The 19,795-nt window shown below is 48.7% G+C and overlaps 2 long non-coding RNA genes across 2 annotated transcripts; one reads left to right on the top strand and one right to left on the bottom strand.

Moving 5' to 3' along the window:
- Window positions 1–14,358: 14,358 nt before the first annotated feature.
- LOC129635842 (uncharacterized) lies at window positions 14,359–16,076 on the bottom strand. Its single transcript, XR_008706485.1, has 3 exons — window positions 15,807–16,076; window positions 15,172–15,246; window positions 14,359–14,790 (listed from the first exon to the last, which is right to left on the bottom strand). It is a non-coding gene; the product is annotated as an uncharacterized LOC129635842 (long non-coding RNA).
- Window positions 16,077–16,559: 483 nt separating this feature from the next.
- Window positions 16,560–19,786, top strand: LOC129635811 (uncharacterized). Its single transcript, XR_008706470.1, has 3 exons — window positions 16,560–16,627; window positions 17,324–17,427; window positions 19,658–19,786. It is a non-coding gene; the product is annotated as an uncharacterized LOC129635811 (long non-coding RNA).
- The last annotated feature ends 9 nt before the right edge of the window (window positions 19,787–19,795 follow it).

The following is a 19,795-nucleotide window of genomic DNA, read 5'->3' as shown; positions in this document are numbered from 1 at the left end:
AGCGTCTTTTAATTTCATGGCTGCAATCACCATCTGCAGTGATTTTGGAGCCCCAAAAAATAAAGTCTGACACTGTTTCCCCATCCATTTCCCATGAAGTGATAGGACCAGATGCCATGATCTTTGTTTTCTGAATGTTAAGCTTTAAGCCAACTTTTTCAGTCTCCTCTTTCACTTTCATCAAGCCAAATTATCCTCTAGTAAATATTGAAATTGTTTATTGTGTGTGACAAGTGGTTTCTTTTGTTAACGAATCCTTCAAAACTAAAACAAAAGTAAATCTTTCAGCAAAACGTTTTCTCAACTTTTAGGTTGAGTAGTTTCTTTTTCAGTTGACAACCCCATCCGGCTCTCTTCAGGCCTCTGGGCAATGACTGCCTCCTGCTTCCATGCGTTAGCTGGCTGGCTCAGGGGGGGAATGCCGGCCCAGGACTTGTGGCATGTGAATAATTTTCCTTTATTCCCGTATTTATCCTGCGTGAAAAACCAGGACTGGGACCAGGACCAGGGTGGGAAAAAATTTCAAGGTAAGTCTAAGAGATGCCCAGCTAGTCGCTGAAAAATGTCTTGATTGAAGGAGAAATGTGTTTATTTATTTATCCATGCATTTATGTGTTTATTACCTTTGCTATACAAAAGTATAAGGACTCCTCTCCAAATATGTAGATGTGAATGTTTACCTTTTGAATTTTCAAAAGGACAGAGAACATGTCACATCAGTCCTGACTGAATACACTGCAAATCTCAAATGAAGGGGAAAATTGAAAAAAACATACACAGCTTTTGCTCCTGATTTGTAATATTAATAAGACCTTTGTTGCCAATTAGCTTTTGAATGGGATGAAATAGAAATATCTTGTGGGTAGTAAATTTGTTCAGGAACTAACTGGAAGGCTAACTTGAATTTATAGAAAATATAGATTCTTTTTCTTCTGGCTTAAGAAATCAGCTTTAATGTATATGAATAATGGAAACTAGGCACCATATGTTCTTTGCTTGTTCGAGCACTGGGACACCCAGGCTTAGCTCTGCCCTGTAAGCAAAGATGGACCTCAGCTGAAATCTCAGAGGACCATACTGGATCTCACTCACTATCCATGGCTTTCCTCCATCAACAGCATGATGCTAAGAATGCTGAAATACCATCCAAAAGTCATTACAGGATTAAATGAGATGTTGTATATAAGACCTTTCATGCATTTGAAACACACAGAAAATTTCCAATTAATTAGGCCTGTCTGTGACCTTCGGGCAAGTCATCCTCACTGGGTTTCAGTTCTTTCCAATTCTAAATTCTCTTTGCAAACAGCCTACAGGGATTAGAGAGAAGTTGTAATTAGCATATCAAGCGCCAGCCTAATTCTGCCAGCTCTGACTCTCACTGCAATTACACTGTTTATATGTAAACGGCACTGCCAGTCCCTGGGTGGTAACTTGGAACTCAACTGAGAATGCAATATCCCATTTACTGACCCTCCTCCCTTCCTTAGCAAATTCACTTCGCTGGGAACACAACAGTCTCTGTCTGACCAGCCCCTAAGGAACTGACCAGATCAACACGATGCAGCTTGAATTCTCAAGACTTTTCTTTGCTTCAGTGATGGGGGCAGCAATGACCCCGCATGTGAGTAGCAGCCACTTATGGTCTGGAGGGAAGGCAGAGGAAGCTAATGATATGTTGCAATTACCTATGACACGCTCTTGAAGCTTTTGGAGGCTAAAGGAATTTTAACTGACCTGAAACCACCATCAAGATGTGTGTGTGTGTCAGCTGGTGGAAATGTAAATTGCCGCAGCCATTATGGAGTAGAGAGGTTTCTTAAAAAACTAAAAACAGAACTACCATATGATACAGCAATCCCACTTCTGGGCATACACCCAGACAAAACTATAATTTGAAAAGATACATGCACTCCTATTCAAAGGAGTTCATAGCAGCACTGTGTACAATAGCCAAGACATGGAAGCAACCCAAACGCGTCCATCAGCAGAGGGATGGATAAAGAAGATACGGTATATATATATATACAATGGAATATTACTCAGCCATTAAAAGCACAAAATAATGCCATTTGCAGCTACATGGGTGAACCTAGAGATTATCATACTTAAGTAAGTTAGAGAAAGACAAATATCATATGATATTGCTTATATGTGGAATCTAAAAAAATAATACAAATGAACTTATTTACAGTAATGGACTCACAGACATGGAAAACAAACCTATGGTTACCAAAGGGGAAAACGGGGGGGAATAAATTAGAAGTTTGGGATTAACATATACACACTACTATATATTAAATAGATAACCTACTGCATAGCACAGGGAGCTATATTCAGTATCTTGTAATAACCTATAATGGAAAAGGCTAAAAAATAATATACGTGTATAGAAGTGAATCACTTTGCTGTGCACTTGAAACTAATACATTGTAAATCAACTAGACTTCAATTTTAAAAGAAGTGCTTGTATGTGTGTGTGCTTGTGCACATGTGTGCACACACGTGAGCATGCTGACTCCAAGAGGAACCTTTATATTTGGGAAGCTTTGCCGAAACGGGTCTCAGACCTGCTGGCTGGCTCCATTTTCCATCCAAACAGCTGAATCAGCCCTAGTTAAGCCTCATTCACTCAGCAAATACATTTTGCCAAGCACAGAGAACACAGAGATGACTAATCATTGTTTTGGCTTCACAGACTCTTGCTAAGGAGCCTGTGTGTCAGCCGGGTGGACGTGCTCCCCCGTGTCAGGGAGGGGGCGCTGTGGGGCAGAGGAAAGGGCCAACGGCTTGCCCTGGTAAAGGGGAGGGGCTGGGGAAGGATGGTCTAGAGAGGAGGTGGCCCCTTCTGTCTCTTCCAAATTTGCATTCCCTCCATCAAGTCCCTTTCCTGCTCCTCATTCTAAATAAAAATGTTAGCTTTTGCCACCTGCCAAGTTGGAGCTTCCTGATGGGGCTCAGTCATGTGTGACTCTTTGTGACCCCATGGACTGTAGCCCGCCAGGCTCCTCTGTCTTGGGATTCCCCCAGCAGGAATCCTGGAGTGAGTTGCCAGTCCCTCCTCCAGGGAATCTTCCTGACCCAGGGATTGAACCCACATTGGCAGGCGGGTTCTTTACCACTTCACCACCTGGGAAGACCTGGGGATGTGACGTTATCCCCAGGCTAAAGGTGTTGGAGCAGTTGGGGACAGGGGAGGTGTTGCAAGGCTGAGAACTGCCAGCAGATTGGAGCCTTGCTGACTTGCTGGGGCCTGTTCCCCACCAGAAGGTCTCAGCAGGCTGCTTGTTAACCTCTTCCTTCAAGTGGGGAACCAGGCAGCTGACAGCTTGGGGTTACCACGGGGCGGCTGCTCCCCAAACACATCTGCCAGCTAAGTCTGAACTGCAGGCCAGCTTTTCACTAGGTCCCTGTCCAGGCCTCTTTCAGCGGGAGAATTTATCCAGGAGACCGAGGCCTCTCTGGATCAAGAATATGGAATCGTGGTTTATGGATGGGTGTCTCCACTTTTACACAACCTGCCCAGCAATGCGCCTGGAAGGTGCCATGTTTATAAGCTTGAGTCCTCGGGGCAACATCACCCGGGGGGCCGTTCCTGGGCCCAGCCGTAGGCCTGCAGTGGTTGCTGTTGTTGAGTCGCTCAGTTGTGTCCGACTCTTTGCAATCCCTTGGACTGCAGCACGCCAGGCTTCCCCGTCCTTCACCATCTCCCAGGGAAGGCCTGCGATGGGCCTGGAGAATCTGTTTCCCAGGTGAGACGGAGGTTGACCATGGCTGCCTCAGGGCAAGATGGATCCCTGTGCCTAAACAAGCTTTGCAGATGGTCACGATCAAGGTCTGAGATTTAGTGCAATTTCACTCTTGCCTGGGATGTTTCATAGGAAAAGGAAAAGGTTATTGAATGATTGTTGTTCAACCAGATATGATAAGAAAAGGCTGTTTAATCAAACACTTTTGTTTTAAAGATCACTTTTGTTTCACTCGACTGGGTGGGTGGGTTTAGGGAACCAGGAAGAGCCTTCTGGTGGAGCCTGTTGGGAGGATGGCGGGGGTAGATGGTCTTCAGAGCCCCCATCCGCCCCCTTAAAGCCACACCACCCGTGTCACCGAAGGACTTGGGCGAGTCCGCAGACCCGGCTCCTCTGGGAGCAGGTTTGCCAGCTCAGGGCACCAGGGAAGAGCCACACGTCTCCTCCTCACAATTTGTCAGACTTTTTTTTTTTTTTTTTTTTGCAGAAAAGGTGACAGAAAACTTATGACTGTGTAAAATTATACCTTGCTCTCAAGGGTCTCAACCATATCATTAACTGTGATCCAAATGCTGACTGAAGGTGTGGAATTCATAGCATGAGTGTCATTTTGGGCCAATTTAAGGAGAAAAAAAAACTTTCCTAGGCTCAACAAACAGAGACAATGGCTTATAAAAATCAGCATGAGGCGTTGGGATGCGTTCTCCTGGGGAGGACTCCTTTCCTTTTTCCCTACCGGCGGCCACTCCCCCCCCACCCCCCCGAAGGATCCTGAGTCCTCTTGGGACTTTGCACAGGGGTTGGGGGTGGGTTTGGAAGGGGGAGGGCTCCAGAGAGGAGGAGCAGGGGCCTCAAACCTGGTGTCTTAAAAAAGAGGGAAAATACTGTATATGTAAATCCCTCTTTCTGTCATTCACAAACACTCTCACTAAATTATGGGAAAAAATAAAGATTTTGTGCATCATAATCAGAAATGTGGTGCTGGAGAAGACTCTTGAGAGTCCCTTGGACTGCAAGGAAATCCAACCAGTCCATTCTAAAGGAGATTGGCCCTGGGTGTTCTTTGGAAGGAATGATGCTAAAGCTGAAGCTCCAGTACTTTGGCCACCTCATGCGAAGAGTTGACTCATTGGAAAAGACTCTGATGCTGGGAGGGATTGGGGGCAGGAGGAGAAGGGGACGACAGAGGATAAGATGGCTGGATGGCATCACTGACTCAATGGACATGAGTTTGCGTAAACTCTGGGAGTTAGTGATGGACAGGGAGGCCTGGCGTGCTGCAGTTCATGGGGTTGCAAAGAGTCAGACACAACTGAGCGACTGAACTGAACTGAATCAGAAATGAAAGTACACAAAGCATATGAGGGTTTTTCCTCCGTCCATGGGATTTTCCAGGCAAGAGTACTGGAGTGGGGTGCCATTGCCTTCTCTGAACTATACATCAGCCTCCTGTATCTCCTTATCTCTGTACAATTTCCTCTCCACCAGACCTTGCCAGCCCCCATTTATTTGTAAATGCAAGTTCACTGCTGACATTGAAAAGTCTCTCTAGGGACTTCCTTGGTGGTACAGTGGTTAAGACTGTGCTTCCACGGCAGGGGGCTTGGGCTCAAGCCCCAGTAAGGGAACTAAGATCCTGCATGCTGTATGGTGTAGCAAAAATAAATAAATAAATAAGCACTGAGAAATTCTAGAAGGAAAAAAGGAAGCAACAGCTATTGCATCCCACTGACATTGCTACTTGTGGCCATAACTCCAGGCGAGAATTTCAAGGGATGATGAAATGCATAGGTTTGACATCCAGGATTGAAACACTTCTGCAAGTTTCCCTATCTCTTTTATAAAGGGAAGATGGCAGTTTTGTAAAGGAAGGTCTAACGAATTCATGAGTTAAAACCTTTCCTTAACCTGAGGAAGTTTAGTCTACCACTGATTTAGGGAACGGTTTCCCTGGTGGCTCAGCGGTAAGGAATCCACCTGCAATGCAGGGGTCACAGGAGACTCAGGTTCCATCCCCAGGTGGGGAAGATGCCCTGGAAGAGGAAATGGCAACCCACTCCAGTATTCTTGTCTGGAGAATCCCAGGGACAGAGGAGCCTGGCAGGCTACAGTCCATGGGGTCGCAGAGAGTCAGACATGACTTAGCACACATGAGCTGGGAAGGTGAGCCCCCTGGGCAGGAATCCCAGCTGCCATCTTCTTAGAGCATCACCTGGCTCAGAGCTGCTCCTAAAACGCCTGTTAAACTCATTGGTTTCATCATTGTTCTCCTTGTATAAGACACACATACAGCTCTATTTTATTTTTTATAATTTATTGTTTGGCTATGTCAGGTCTTAGTTGCGGGATCTTCCTTAAGGCACATGGGGTCCTGAGCACGTGGGCTTCAGCTCACTTTGTGGCTTGAGGGTTTAGTTGCCCCGTGACATGTAACATCTTAGTTGCCTTACCAGGAATCGATCCTACGTCTCCTGTGCTGCAAGGTGGATTCTTAACCACCGGACCACCAGTACGTCCTCAGTCTGTCTTTAGACAAGGACGAGGTGACTTCACCTGGCATCCAGATGGTCCTACAGGAAGCACCAGCCTTGGTTGTGCTCAGGACTGGAAGTGCCAAGCAGGGCAGGGCAGCAATTCTGGGTCCAGACCTGACTGGTCACCCTCGATGGCAGGGGACAGATGGGTCGACAGCGAGTGACGATGGAAGAGCCACCTGGAGGGAGTTGGACGCTTCCCACTGGGCCCACCTCCCACGCGGGGAGCCTGGCAGACTGGGAGCCTGTGGTCCCAAGTCTGAAATCAGAGCACAAACACAGCACACCCTTGGCTGTACTTTTCACCAGCCGGAGGGCTTAGAACAGCAGCAGTAGCCACAGGTGCTGGCCGCCGTTGCTACAGAAAGGCGGAGAGGACTCAAGGGCGGTGGTGACAATGGGCCGGCCCCTCCCGGAGCCCCCGCCGCACTTTGCATACAGCTGGCGCTCGGCCCTGTCCCCAGCCACTGCCGCCAAAGCCGCAGAATGAAGACTCAGCCGCAGACACGCAGCCTGGCCCCACCGTCAGGGGCTCACCCCGGCTTTCCTCTCAATTAACATAACTAAAGTGGGACCCAAGGCCTTTGTCCTCAGCTCACCCAGTCTCAAGTTCATGGCTAACCTGGGACCGGTGATCAGGAAGGCAGTCCAGGGCCTTGCAGGTCACGACCCGGGGCCTCAGGCTGCTTTCTCCTTTCTGTTCAGAACAAAACCACTCTGCGGCCTGCTTCTTAAGAGGCGAGACCGGCGTGTTCACAGCTTAAACAGGCAGATCCCGCTGACAGCCCGGCCCTCTGGAGGCCAGGTGGGTAGGGCTGGGCATCAAGAGAATTGTTTTCTGTCTGGTCACTGGAGCCCAGCTGCAAATGTGAGTTTGTAATGCGACCTGGTAGGGGGTTACCCATCTCCACCTGCCAGCATGACAGCCAGTTTCCTGGGCGACAGGCAGGGCTATTTCCCTGGGTAAAGTCACAGGGAGGAGAAGGAAGTAAAAGCTGAAAATAAAAATGAGCGGGTGTGCTGGGCTGACCTCTCAGTGGGTAAAGGCTGACCTCCAGCCATCACTGAGGATCGTGGGCCTTAATTCTCCTCCCAACCAAAACTATCGATGGCAAGTGTTCTTTTTTTAAAGTAAGTGACATGCAGGTTTATTTCGATGTATATATTTTAAAAATTCATTTGGCTGCACCAGGTCTTAGTTGCCATTTTAGTTAATGGCAAGTTTGATTATTCACCATTTATTACGCACTTTGCATTCATAGGTCGAAACAGCACAACAGTGCAATTTGAGTTTCCACGAGTGAGTTGCACTTGCTTTCTGTGTAGCAGTTAATGCTAAATTCTCAAGTTACAATATGACGTGAAGCTTGTGTGAGTGTAAAGACTTCTGTCTCCGCAGGAAACAGAGAGCATTTCTTCAAGGACTTCGCAGGGCTGTGGTTTACGAGTGTCTGGGTATCCATCCACACGCCTACAGCTCTGCACAGGCCCTGCTCGCTCTTCTTCCCTTTTCTCCCTCGCTCCCTGCTCCCGCCCCTACTTTCATTTTTTTTTGGCCAGTCATGTTTATTGTCAGGGTCACTGAATTTCTGCTCGGGGTCAGAGACATTTACAGAAACTGAAACTGCCCTTGCTCTCAAGTGTTCTCCAATTTTTTTTTTCTTTTTTAGATTTTTAAATTTTTAATGTGGACCATTTTTTAAAGTCTTTATTGAACGTTACAATATTGCTTCTGTCTTATGTTCTGGATTTTTGGCCATGAAGCATGTGGGATCTTAGCTCTCCGGCCAGAGATCAAACCTGCACCCTCTGCATTGGAAGGTGAAGTCGTAGCCACTGGACCACCTTGGATTTTCACATATGGATTTGCTTTGAGTCCACAGGTCTGATAACATCCAAGAGACCCACCCAGGAAGCCACGTCGAATCTGAGGCACCCAGAAGCCAGCTCAGGGCCACCTGAGTCACCACAGTCCCCGCCGGGCTGTGTTCCATTCTCGCCAGGCAGTCTGTCGAAAGTTTTTTTTTTCAAGGCTTCTCCTTCCGGAAGCTGGTCCTGTCTGAACCTGCAGGCAGTCAGGCTCCAGGAGCGAGGAGCTCACCAGCCTCCAACTCCAGAGCGGATGGTAAGGTGCGCTGCGTTTTGTCAAAGTCCACCAAGAGTACACCTGGCGAATCAGTGGTGCGATGTTCAGAAACCGCAAGGCCGGTCTGCGGTGGCAGGGGTCAGCGAGTGATGAGCCATCCAAAACCAAGCGTGAGAAATACCTTTACAGGAGAGCTGAGCGCGGAGACCAATCCAGGGCTGAGAAATACTGCCCGGGATGAGGGAACGTGGGAGCCAGGGTGGAGGAAATACATCTGAGCTGCTGTGCAAGGAGTAAGCAAGTTTCCTGCCACCAGAGCACGGGGGGAGCCTGGGCCTCTGTCACCACTCAGCCCCCAGACCATCCTGAGAGTCCTCCTCTGTGCCATGGGCTAGGATGCCTGCCTGTGCCATCTAGGGCTCATGTAGGGCTCCTGACTGCGGGTGGCAAGGAGTGTCGCAGAGGGACCAGGGGACACTGAGTGCGCTCACAGCGGGGCCTCAGAGGACCTGGGGCAGAGTGCGGGCGAGGGCGGCCGGGCGGCCAGATCCAGGCCTGGCAACGGCACTCACCCAATTCCCAGGGACTTGTCCTCTTTTCGGCCCCAGATGCGGGGGGATATGTACCCTCCCAGCCAGTGTATGTCTCTGGCAGGCCCCTGCGTATATGATCTTGAAGTGAAAATGAAAGTTGCTTCAGTCATTCTGACTCTTTGCGATCCCATGGACTGTAGCCTGCCTGGCTCCTCTGTCCATGGGATTCTCCAGGCACACATATTGGAGCGGGTTGCACTTCCTCCTCCAGGGGATCTTCCTGACACAGGGATCAAGCCCATGTCTCTTGTGTCCCTTACACTGGCAGGTGGCTTCTTTACCACCAGTACCACCTGGCATCCTTATAATCTCATTTAATAGTAAATCGACACTTTGGGCAACTGGGTGAATTTTCCAAATTCATGGTTCCTGAGTGGCTGAGAACTACCACCAAGCTCTGTCGAGTCCAGGGCCTTTTCCTAATTAGTCGGTGGACATGCTGGGCCGGGCTGGTTTTGCCGTCCCCGAGTTGCACCAGCCCCAGCCACCCTGTCTCCAGCCGCCCCTGCTTCCCTCTGCAGCCTGGGAGGAAATTGAGTTTCAGTCTGAGGCTGGCTATTAATCTCAGCATTGTTAGCAGCAAAGTCACATGAGGTGAAGTGTAAGGCCTTTTGCTTCCTGATCTATAAGTGCCCAGACAGCGTCAATCAATAGCGATTTTATCTTCAGGTCAGAGCGTCAGCTTCTGCCGGTGGGGCGGCACAGGACAGCCTGTCCTGGCAAAGGCAACCTCCCTCCTTGATTGCTCCCCTAGCAGCCTCTGGAGTATCCCCAGTGACCAGCGCTCGTGAGCTTACAAAGTAACAAAGTGGCTTACATGTGATCCATCCATGTTGTGTTCAAGGTGGTTGGTAAGAAGCATTCAAGAGAGACACTGCACTGGGCCCCAGTAGGAATCTCTCCCTTGGAGGAACTATTACGTTGGTGAAACTGAGGCTGGAGACAGACGGGCCCCAGGCTGGGCAGCTGGGGTGGCCTCCCGTGGACAGAAACTCCCAAAGAGCAGGAGCAGCGAGGAGCCTTGTCCTGCCCAGATAAGAGACAGAGACCATGTGCTCCTCACTGTTAAAGGCAAGGAGACCTCTCAGACTCCACACGTGCAGCGAGTCTCCTTGGAGGTTGAAAGAGGGGGGCGCCACCCCATAGGAGGTGATGTCAACTACCCATAGCCCTCATTACCGGCATCCACCTTGGCTGAGAAATGCACACACACAGGGGAGGACCCTGAGCTAAACCAAATACACACTCAGAGCCAGGTGGAGCAAGATGACTGGCCAAAGGATACCCGGAAGAAATGCCCCATAAAAGTGATTTAAACCATCACGAGGGTGCAATGCTCTCTGAGCCTGCCTGGGGGTGTCTATCCACAGGTACCCTTCTTCCTCCTAATAAATATTTTACTTGTTTCACTACATTCTGTCTCCTTGTGGGAATTCATTTCTGCAAAGCTGAAGGCCCAGGGCGTTGTCACTGACCATTGGTCGAAAGGGCTAGGATTCCGAGCTCCCATTGCCGCTGCTGGACCTGGCTGGGAACTGAAGCTCTACTTCATGCTGCTGCAGGCCGAGGCCACCTGAGATCAAAACTACTATGGTTTAAGATGGCAAAATGTCAAAACATAATAAAAACTGCCCCTGCAAATGAGGCACAAAATCAGTCCAGTTTTTTTCCCCTCTACCTTCTTAAGAGTCCTTCTCTACTTTCCAGCCCCCCATCCCCCACCCCACCTTCAACATCAGGACCAAGTGGTGACCATCATGGCTGCTTAAGGTTTTCCTTCTTTCGGATAAACTTACTCTGAGGACAGAGTGCTGACCCTGCAGAGAAAAGACTCATCACTTTCTGTGGACCCTCGCCCAGCCATGGGCTTCGCCCTGACAAGGAGCTGCCAAGACCAGTGCACACAGAGCTGGCAGATCCCACCAGGACTTGGGGGGCACTGAACAGGGATGATTCCGGTAATGCTGAGGAGGGTCCCCCGGCTGGGCCAGAGTCCCAGGCCTGAGCAAGCACACTCTGAGCTAGCTGACTGGCAGGTTGCTGGTTGTCATGGCAGCGCAACCCCTGCCAAGGGTGGGGTCCCAGGATGAGGAAAAAGCCTGGCAGCTGCTAAGCAGAGGGGCAGGGGTAGGGGAGAGGTGAAGGGCATGGTGGGCTTATCAGTCCCAAATGAGCTTCAAGTATCTGTAAGACTTCCAGCATTTTTTTTTCCTTAAGAAGGAAGAATTCATAAAATTGTGATGATGAAAAATATTGCATGAATGGTGAAGAAAAGGAGAGGTAAGAGAAAAACTTGAAAGGAACCAGGTGCTGGGCACTAAAAATGAAGGCGTGGGACAGTGAGAAAACCTCAGGGCACAACTTAAACCCTACCCAAGGAGCAAAGGCAAAGGAAAAAAGGAACTTGGGTCTTTGGAGCCAAAGGCAAAAAGGAAATGAGAGAGTCTGAGGCAGCTTGCTCAGCCTGCAGCCTGGGGCAGCATGTGACCGCGAGGGGCCAGGACTGACCTTGGCAATGACAAAGCCAGGCTTGTGACAGAGATGAAAGGCCCGCAGTCCCCTGCACCCAGGGACTCACCGGCTGCTTTGTATCAGTGCGGGTGATGCCTGGGGATTTTGCACTGCCTTCAACTTAAAGTATTTCTTCTTATGAACTCAGACCTTTCTTGCAATGTGAAAATGGCTTCAGTTTAAATGACAGCTTTAAACAGTCATCACAAATTATGCCAGGGTCAAAACGCATAAAAAGTGTCAGGCTGGTTTTGAGCAGTTTTGCTTTATTGTTGCTGCTGCTGCTAAGTCGCTTCAGTCGTGTCTGACTCTGTGCGACCCCATAGACGGCAGCCCACCAAGCTCCCCCGTCCCTGGGATTCTCCAGGCAAGAACACTGGAGTGGGTTGCCATTGCTTTATTGTTAGATGAGGCCAAACCTGCAGGTGTTCCTGCCTTTTATCAAGTCTATTCTCCAAGCGACTGCTTGTATCCTCCAGGAGCTGGTCAGGTGGGTGAGTGACTGTCACTGTGGAAGGAACAGGGCCCCCGGGCAGCCTGCTGGATGCTGCAGACACCGGCTCTATAACCCGAGCCTGAGGGCACCCCTGAGAGTCTCCAGCCTTCCTGACGCTCAGCAGCCTAACCTGAAAGGCCTAACTCTGGAGTGACCCCAGCCAGTATGTATATCACTGCTTCCAAACAGTGAAGCAAGGCCTGGATTCTGCTTAGTGTCAGGTGGGGCTCCTTCTAAAGCAAGTCATCAGCCAGACAAGAAACTTGCTTGCTTTGCCCACAAATCACATGGACTTCCCAGGTGGCACTAGTTGTAAAGAACCTGCCTGCCAACCCAGGAGACGAGAGAGACACGGGTTTGATCCCTCAGTCGGGAAGATCCCCTGGAGGAAGAAATGGCAACCCACTCCAGTGTTCTTGCCTAGAGAATTCCATGGACAGAGGTGCCTGGCAGGCTATAGCCCATGGGGTCTCAAAGAGTCAGACACAACTGAGTGACTAAGGACGCACGCACAAACAATGTGGACCACACCCTGAAGGCTGCCTCCTTCCACAACTTGCTCTCAAACACACTTTCTTTGGAAGATGCAACAAAAAAAGCTGTCCAGTAAGTAACAAGACTCGCACGTCCCTTGGGTTGAGTTCAACTTATGCCCATGTTTCCTGGAGGTGACCCTACAGTGGCATTGGCACCTGCAACCTTTGCTCCAGTTCTGGGAAGCCCAGCTGCTGCCAAGGCAGAGCTCACCATCTACAACTTTCTCCCTGAGGCTCTGTCTGCTCAAAGACACTGGTTTCTCCGCATTGTGAATTTGCATTTATATTGCTATAAGAATACTTCAGGGGACTCTGTGATCAGTTGCTCAGTTGCATTTGACTCTTTGCCATGCCACGGGCTGGAGCCCACCAGGTTCCTCTGTCCATGGGGTTCTCCAGGCAATACTGAAGTGGGTTGCCATTTCTTCCTCCAGGGGATCTTCCCGACCCAGGGATCGAACCTGCATCTACTGTGTCGGCAGGAGGATTCTTTACCACTGAGCCACCACCCTCTCAGCGGAGTCTGCAGGATTTGTAAAGTGTGTCTACAGATCAGTTAGCAAAAGGTAGTCAACTCAATTAAAAAAAAAAGGGCAAAAGAAGAGAGAGAGAGAAAAAAAAAAAAACCATGAAAACCATAATACACCCATCAGAACAGGCAATTTCAAGTTGTTGGACCGCACCCCACAGGCCTGAAAGGCCTGCACTTGCCCAGCTTCAAGACCAAAGAAAGAGCACGGAGTTGGAAACAGAGACATCGATGGTTTAACTGATGGGGAGCCAACACGTCTGAAGCAGGGTCCTGGAGCCATACCCCACCGTGTGCGGCAGACAGCGGGCAGGACACGGTGGCACGGGAGCAGGACGAGGTTACCAGTTACAGAAGATTGACGCCAGGTGTGCTCCTTGGTTACCAGGGCAACCAGCAGAGGCTCATGCCCCTCGCTGCACCTTTGATAAGAACGGGCACCAGCTGAGGCCTGGGCCAAGTACATAGGAAGGTCAGTCTTATGCGCAGGATGTAGGTGAAGCAGGGGCTGCTCGGACAGGGGATGGGCAGAGAGCAACAGGGCAGCCATCTTGAGTGGCCTGACCATACACAAGTTGTTAAGAGATTATACTAATATCATTAATGATTATTTAATCATTTGAATAGTTATCTGATTATTTGAATAGTTACAGCATTTTGTTATAAAGTAGTAATTATCAGTACAGTAATATGAACATGCCAGTAGCTTGATTATAGAGCTGCTGGTATTGAAGCAAGGCAGGACCCTATGGTCCTTTCCCCGCATGTCCTCAAGCTGCCTTTTGTCTGTAGGAAAATTTTAGTCAGAGAATAACTTTAATCAGAGAAGTGAGAAAACGCAGAAACAAAGGAAAGCAGTCCAACAGAAGAAATAATCGCTGAGTCACAAGCACAGTCAAGGACCTTTAGTTCCTCCTCCAGGGCTATAGATAATACTCTGAGCCATCTCCTGTGAACTGTCTTTTAGACCCTGAAAAACCCCACCAGATGGAAGAAGTTAGCCACATGATGACCGGACTGTAGCCATGAGAGAAGCTGCAGCAATTCCAAGAACTGGCCTCAAGCAAATGGGAGCCCTGGAACTGAAGACTAACGTACTTAAAACAAGTACCGTTAAATGATACTTAAATCAAGATAATGACGGTCAGACCACCGGCGACCAATTTCAAGATGACTATCAGAGCTGTTGTAACCCGCTTCCTCCATCTATAAATTGTTGAACCTCCGTTCTAAAAGCTCTTGTCCATTGAAGTCAGGGGGGAGTTGGCCTCTAGGCAGGATTCCACCCTCCCCTCTGGTTGTCGGCCTCCAAAATAAAGCAAACTTTCCTTTCCACCAACCCGGGCTCTTTATTGACTTTTGGGCAGCGAGCAGCCGGACCCCACTTCCAGTCACAGGACACACAGACACTAAATCGGTCCCAGCCCTGTGGGAAACGTCTTGGTTGGTACCTGTGAGTATAAAGCACACCCTAGGACCCAGCAGCCACCTTCAGGCGTACCCACCAGGGGTGCACACCTGTGTTTACCAGAAGAAAGAGACAGAATGATGTCTGCATCAACCCTGCATTGAGCAACCCCAGGCCATCCCAGTGTCTTTCTGCACAGAGTGGATGAATCGTGGTTGGTTCACACGATGAATCCTTGTATACTATGAGCACAAGTGTGCCCGACAGACGGCAATCACACGGAGAAATTCACATTGCCACCGAGTGGAAGAGGTCCGCACAGCAGAGCGCCTTACACAGGACTTGTTTCTGTAAAGTTCAACAGAAGGCAGTCTGGGGTCTGGTATTAGCAGTTAGGATGGTGTGGGGTGGGGGGTGGGGGGGTGGTTCTGAGGCTACTCTTGCTTGTCCACTTTATCCGCTGTACAACTTATGATTTGTGTCCTTTATTAGCTACATGGCATGCAGGATCTTAGTTCCCTGACCAAGGATCAAACACGCCCCCTCAGAGCTCAGAGTCTTAACCACTGGACTGCCAGGGAAGTCCCTTGTGTCCTTTTTTGTATGTGATTCCGCCATAGAAACAACTGAATATAAAACAGAACCATGTAAAGAACAGACTTTTGGACTCTGTGGGAGAAGGCGAGGGTGGGATGATGTGAGAGAATAGCACTGAAACATGTATATTACCATATGTGCAACAGATCGCCAGTCCAGGTTCGATGCATGAGACAGGGTGCTCGGGGCCGGTGCACTGGGATGACCCTGAGGGATGGGATGGGGAGGGAGGGGGATTCAGGATGGGGACACATGTACACCCATGGCTGATTCATGTCAACGTATGGCAAAACCACTACAATATTGTAAAGTAATTAGCCTCCAATTAAAACGAATAATTTACAACAACAAAAAAAGACCAACCCCCACCCCCACCCCCGCAAAAAAAGAAACAGAACCAAACGAGAAAGTCTCCAGGAGAGCCTGCTGGCTAAGAAGCCAGTTCTGCCCAGTCCACAGGACCCCCGTCCCCCTGAAGCTCCCCCATCCCCGGCCGCTTGGTGATGATGCCCTGCCTTCTAAGAGACCAGGAGATGAGGACCTTTCCTCAGCACCTGCCATTTCTTTCATCTTTCTCCTGTTTGCCTCCTCAAATACTCTCTCTACCTAAACCCAAGTGCCGAGGTCAGAAACCAGAGAAAATGTCTCCTCTTCCTACCCCCTAAACTGACTCATCACCAAACGTGAATCTAGCCAGAGGGGTTCTGTTCCACCTCCCATGGGTATAAGTTAGAGCACAACCCTTCAATCTTGCCAAGGCCACGTACTTAGAAAATTCACGCTGGCTTCCAGGCGAGTTCGACCTCTCTTCTTCCTCCGAGGAGAAGGCTTTGTGCTTCCGGCCTCTTTGCTCCCGACTGGACCCGACACTGATGTGTCCTCTTTAAACTCTTTCCCCGAGCTCAGAGGGACTCTGACACTTTGCTGAAACCGGCCTCTCGCTGCCCTCCCTTTCAGGCGTCTGCGAAGTCCAGACCCATCACCTTCCCTCTGTGTTCACCTCCCCACCTTTCCTCAAGGCCCTTCGATAAATGCCCACAGCTGTGAGTCCTAATCTCTGAGCCTGGTCGATGGCTACAATTTAAAAAGCAAACACAGGTAGATTTAGTAACTAAAACACAGTTTTGTCTTCCTTCAGTGACAGAAAAAAAGCCAGCAATATATTTTACCAAAAGAATTATCTTCAAAACTCTTACTGTACTATTGCCTCTAACACTTTTTTAGGCCTAAAAAAGCTTCAGTCTTTGATTTAGAAAAATTCCCGAGTTCAAACCAAGTTCATTAGGTGTGTTCAAAGAACTGCTAAAAAGTAGGGCATTAAGTTTTAAGATTTGCATTCCTCTCCTAAATGATACCATATATTCAAATGATACTTTTAAATTACATATGCCTTATATATATAGTGGCAAACGTGAAAATAGTAAACACTAATTTAGAAACAGTTGTGCAATTTGTAAGGTATATTTTTAACATGAAGTATTTTTTCCATTCGTACTCTGGCTCCCTCTACTGGATAGTTGCATCATTGCGGAGGCCCTTCTGAGATTATCCTGGGACCAGTGATGCTTCATTGTATTATATAGTCCAGGTAGCTTTCCTCGGGGCGGGGCGGGGTGGGGCAGGGTAGGGCGGGTGGGGGAGAAATTCAGCTAACAGTACACTGAACCACATCCCTTCACTGGAGGAGATGATGGATTCCCCAGGTTTCCTGGGGTTGAGCAGGACATCAGAGCACAGTGAAGACAATTCTCCAAAGTCAAGACCACGGGTTCTTTATCCATCTCTCCTTCGGGTCTTGACCTGGGGAATCACATGAAGGAAGGGAACTGGGCCTACGATTTGTCCACTATGCGCCATGTAATCTTTGATAAGTTGAGCAGCAGATATTTGAATTTTAACAGGCTGGAATGTGGTTAACAGCGCAGCTGATGAAGAGCAGTCTATATGTTTAGAAGCACCAGCAGATGGGAAGGGTACCTTCAATTCTGATGGAAAATAAAAAGCCTAATAATGGGTAGCCCCTTTGTCATCATTCTTGGCTTTCAGTTTAGGCACAATGACAGAATCGTCATTGGCTTTTCTAAGACAGGCTGCAGTAAGCTACTTTCGGGTCAGTCCCAGGGGAGATGAAGGGAGCTGACAAGGCGTGGAGGGGAGGGATAGTCACCTTCACCCGTCATCTCATATTAGTTCTGATAGTTTGGTTGTAAATTCTTTGTGAATTTCTACATAGACAATCATGCCATCTGAGAATAGAGATTGTTCTATTTCCTTTTCTTTTTAGGGCCCCACTGCAGGCTAGGACCTCTAATGTGATGATGAACAAATACCCCTGCCTTGTTCCTGATGTTAGAGGAAAAGTGATCAGTCTTTCACCACCAAGTACAGGTTAGTTGTTGGGTTTTATAGCTTACCCTAGGCAGGTTGAGAAAGTGCCCTGTTTTTTTCATTCTGAAAGCTTTGTATTTCAGAAAATACAAAAAGGTTTGTATTTTCAAGACATCCGTGCACTTTATCCAGGCTATTACATGCACGGGCACAGAAGTTTCTGATGCTTCACTGTCATTCTTGATGTATGAAGTGTCCGTAATGATGTCTCCTTTTTCAGTCCAGACATGGGTAGCTTGTTCTTCTCTATATTCCTGGTGAGCTTGGCTAAAGGTTTGTCAATTTCGCTGAACTTTTAAAAGGTACCCTTTCCCCCTACACTTAAGTTTTTTATTGTAGTGAAATATACATGACATAAAACTTCCCAGTTCAACCATTTGTAAGTGTACAGCTCAGCATCAAATAACATTCACATTACTGTGCAACTACCACCCCATCCATTTCCAGAACTTTCATCTTCCCAAACTGAAACTCTGCACCTCTTAATGCTAACTCCCCACCCCTGTCCCCTGGTCTCTGCTCACCACCTTCGTACTTTCTGTTGCTGTGACTCTGACCACTCTAGGCCCCTCATCTAAGTGGAATCATACAGTATCTGTCAGTCAGCTTTTGTGACTTATTTCACTTACCACAATGCCCTCAAGGTTCATCCATTCTGTAGCACATGTCAGCAATTTCCTTCAAGTCTGAGTAATATTTCATTGTATTTCTGTATCACAGAACACACCGTTTATTCATCCATCAACAGGCATGTGGGTTCCTCCCAATTTCTTGTTATTCTGAAATATGCTTCTATGAACTTGTACAAGTATCTATTGAGTCTCTACTTTCACTTCTTTGGGGCATATACCCTGAAGAATTGCTGGATCACATGGTATTTCTATGTTTAATATTTTGAAGAACTGCATACCATTTTCCACAGCAGCTGCACTGTTTTACATTCCCACTGGCAGCGCATACAGGTGGCAGTTTTTCCACATTCCTGCCAACACTTGTTTGTTCTTTGGGTAACAGCCATCCTCAAGGGTGTGAAGACATCTCGGTGTGGCATTTCTCTAATGATCACTTTCTACCCATTTAAAAATAAAAGGTTTTGTTGTTGTTGTTGTGTGAATACAATTTTTGGTCTATTATCTTTATGAAGTCTTCTGTTCAAATTATGGAGTGAAGAGCTATTTTCAGGGCTGAAGAGCATTTCAACAAGTTGGGGCAGATCCTTAATGGGCTGAGGGCCCCTGAGCTAACCATGGGCTTTAGTGGCTGACCCGACAAGTAGAGCTGATGACTCGTGGGCCTGCTGAGTCTGAGACACACCCTGAGTCTCTCCCAGAGGCATCTGGGGATGGGAGGAGAGCACCCCTGACTTGCCTTTGGAAAACGAATTTTTCATATAATAAAATCCCCTCATTATAACCGCAAGCATTTGTGGAGCTGTCTTTAGAAAGGTCTGCAGGTTTTCAAAGAAAGAAATCTAGTAGAATTTAGGGGTCCTAGTGCTGGCCTTTGGAGAAGGCAATGGCTCCCCACTCCAGTGCTCTTGCCTGGAAAATCCCAGGGACGGGGGAGCCTAGTGGGCTGCAGTCCATGGGGTCACTAAGAGTCGGACACGACTGAGCGACTTCACTTTCACTTTTCACTTTCATGCATTGGAGAAGGAAATGGCAACCCACTCCAGTGTTCTTGCCTGGAGAATCCCAGGGACGGGGGAGCCTGGTGGGCTGCAGTCCATGGGGTCACACAGAGTCGGACACGACTGAAGCGCCTTAGCAGCAGCAGCAGCAGTGCTGGCCTTGCCCATCGAGCCGTAATTCCCAGTTGCTCCTCGCTGCCCTGGGGCCCCGCTGTCTCTCTTGGAGGAACCTCCCCCCGCTGGGCTGTGCGGTGGGTTGTTGTCAACAGTGGGTGGACTGGGGCTTTTTCATCTTGTTCTCAGCCTGTCATAAAGGGTTATCACTTAAGCCTAAGGAACGGAGTGGATCTGTTGGCAAACGGACTAAATGCATCAGCTCCCAGAGGCAGGCTTCAGAACGCTTCTCAGTAGTAACTGTCCCATTATGGGAACGAGACCCGCTTCAGGTTTTGCGTGCAGACGGTTCACTACATTTCCAGGGCACTGCCTGGTCTCTAGCACGAGAACATCACCCATTTCCAAGGAGGGGCCAGGTGTTCAGAAACCATAAGCCATGAGGACGGCAGTGCATGCTGTAACTACAAGGTCTACTTTTTCCAGAGGTTCCAGATCGACAGCCTGTGGACACGCTGTCCTTCCAGTCTGTGTTGCCACTGGCCAGGACGCGGCTCCTTCCTGAAGGCGAGGAAGAGCCCCTACCTCTGCCTCGGTTCCCCAGCTCTGCACCCGGCCTTCCAT

The sequence above is a fragment of the Bubalus kerabau genome, chromosome 21, assembly GCF_029407905.1.
Source record: "Bubalus kerabau isolate K-KA32 ecotype Philippines breed swamp buffalo chromosome 21, PCC_UOA_SB_1v2, whole genome shotgun sequence".
NCBI classification, from domain to species: Eukaryota; Metazoa; Chordata; class Mammalia; order Artiodactyla; family Bovidae; genus Bubalus; species Bubalus kerabau.
The sequence above is the reverse complement of the archived record's forward strand: the minus strand, read 5'-3'. Positions and strand labels throughout refer to the sequence as shown.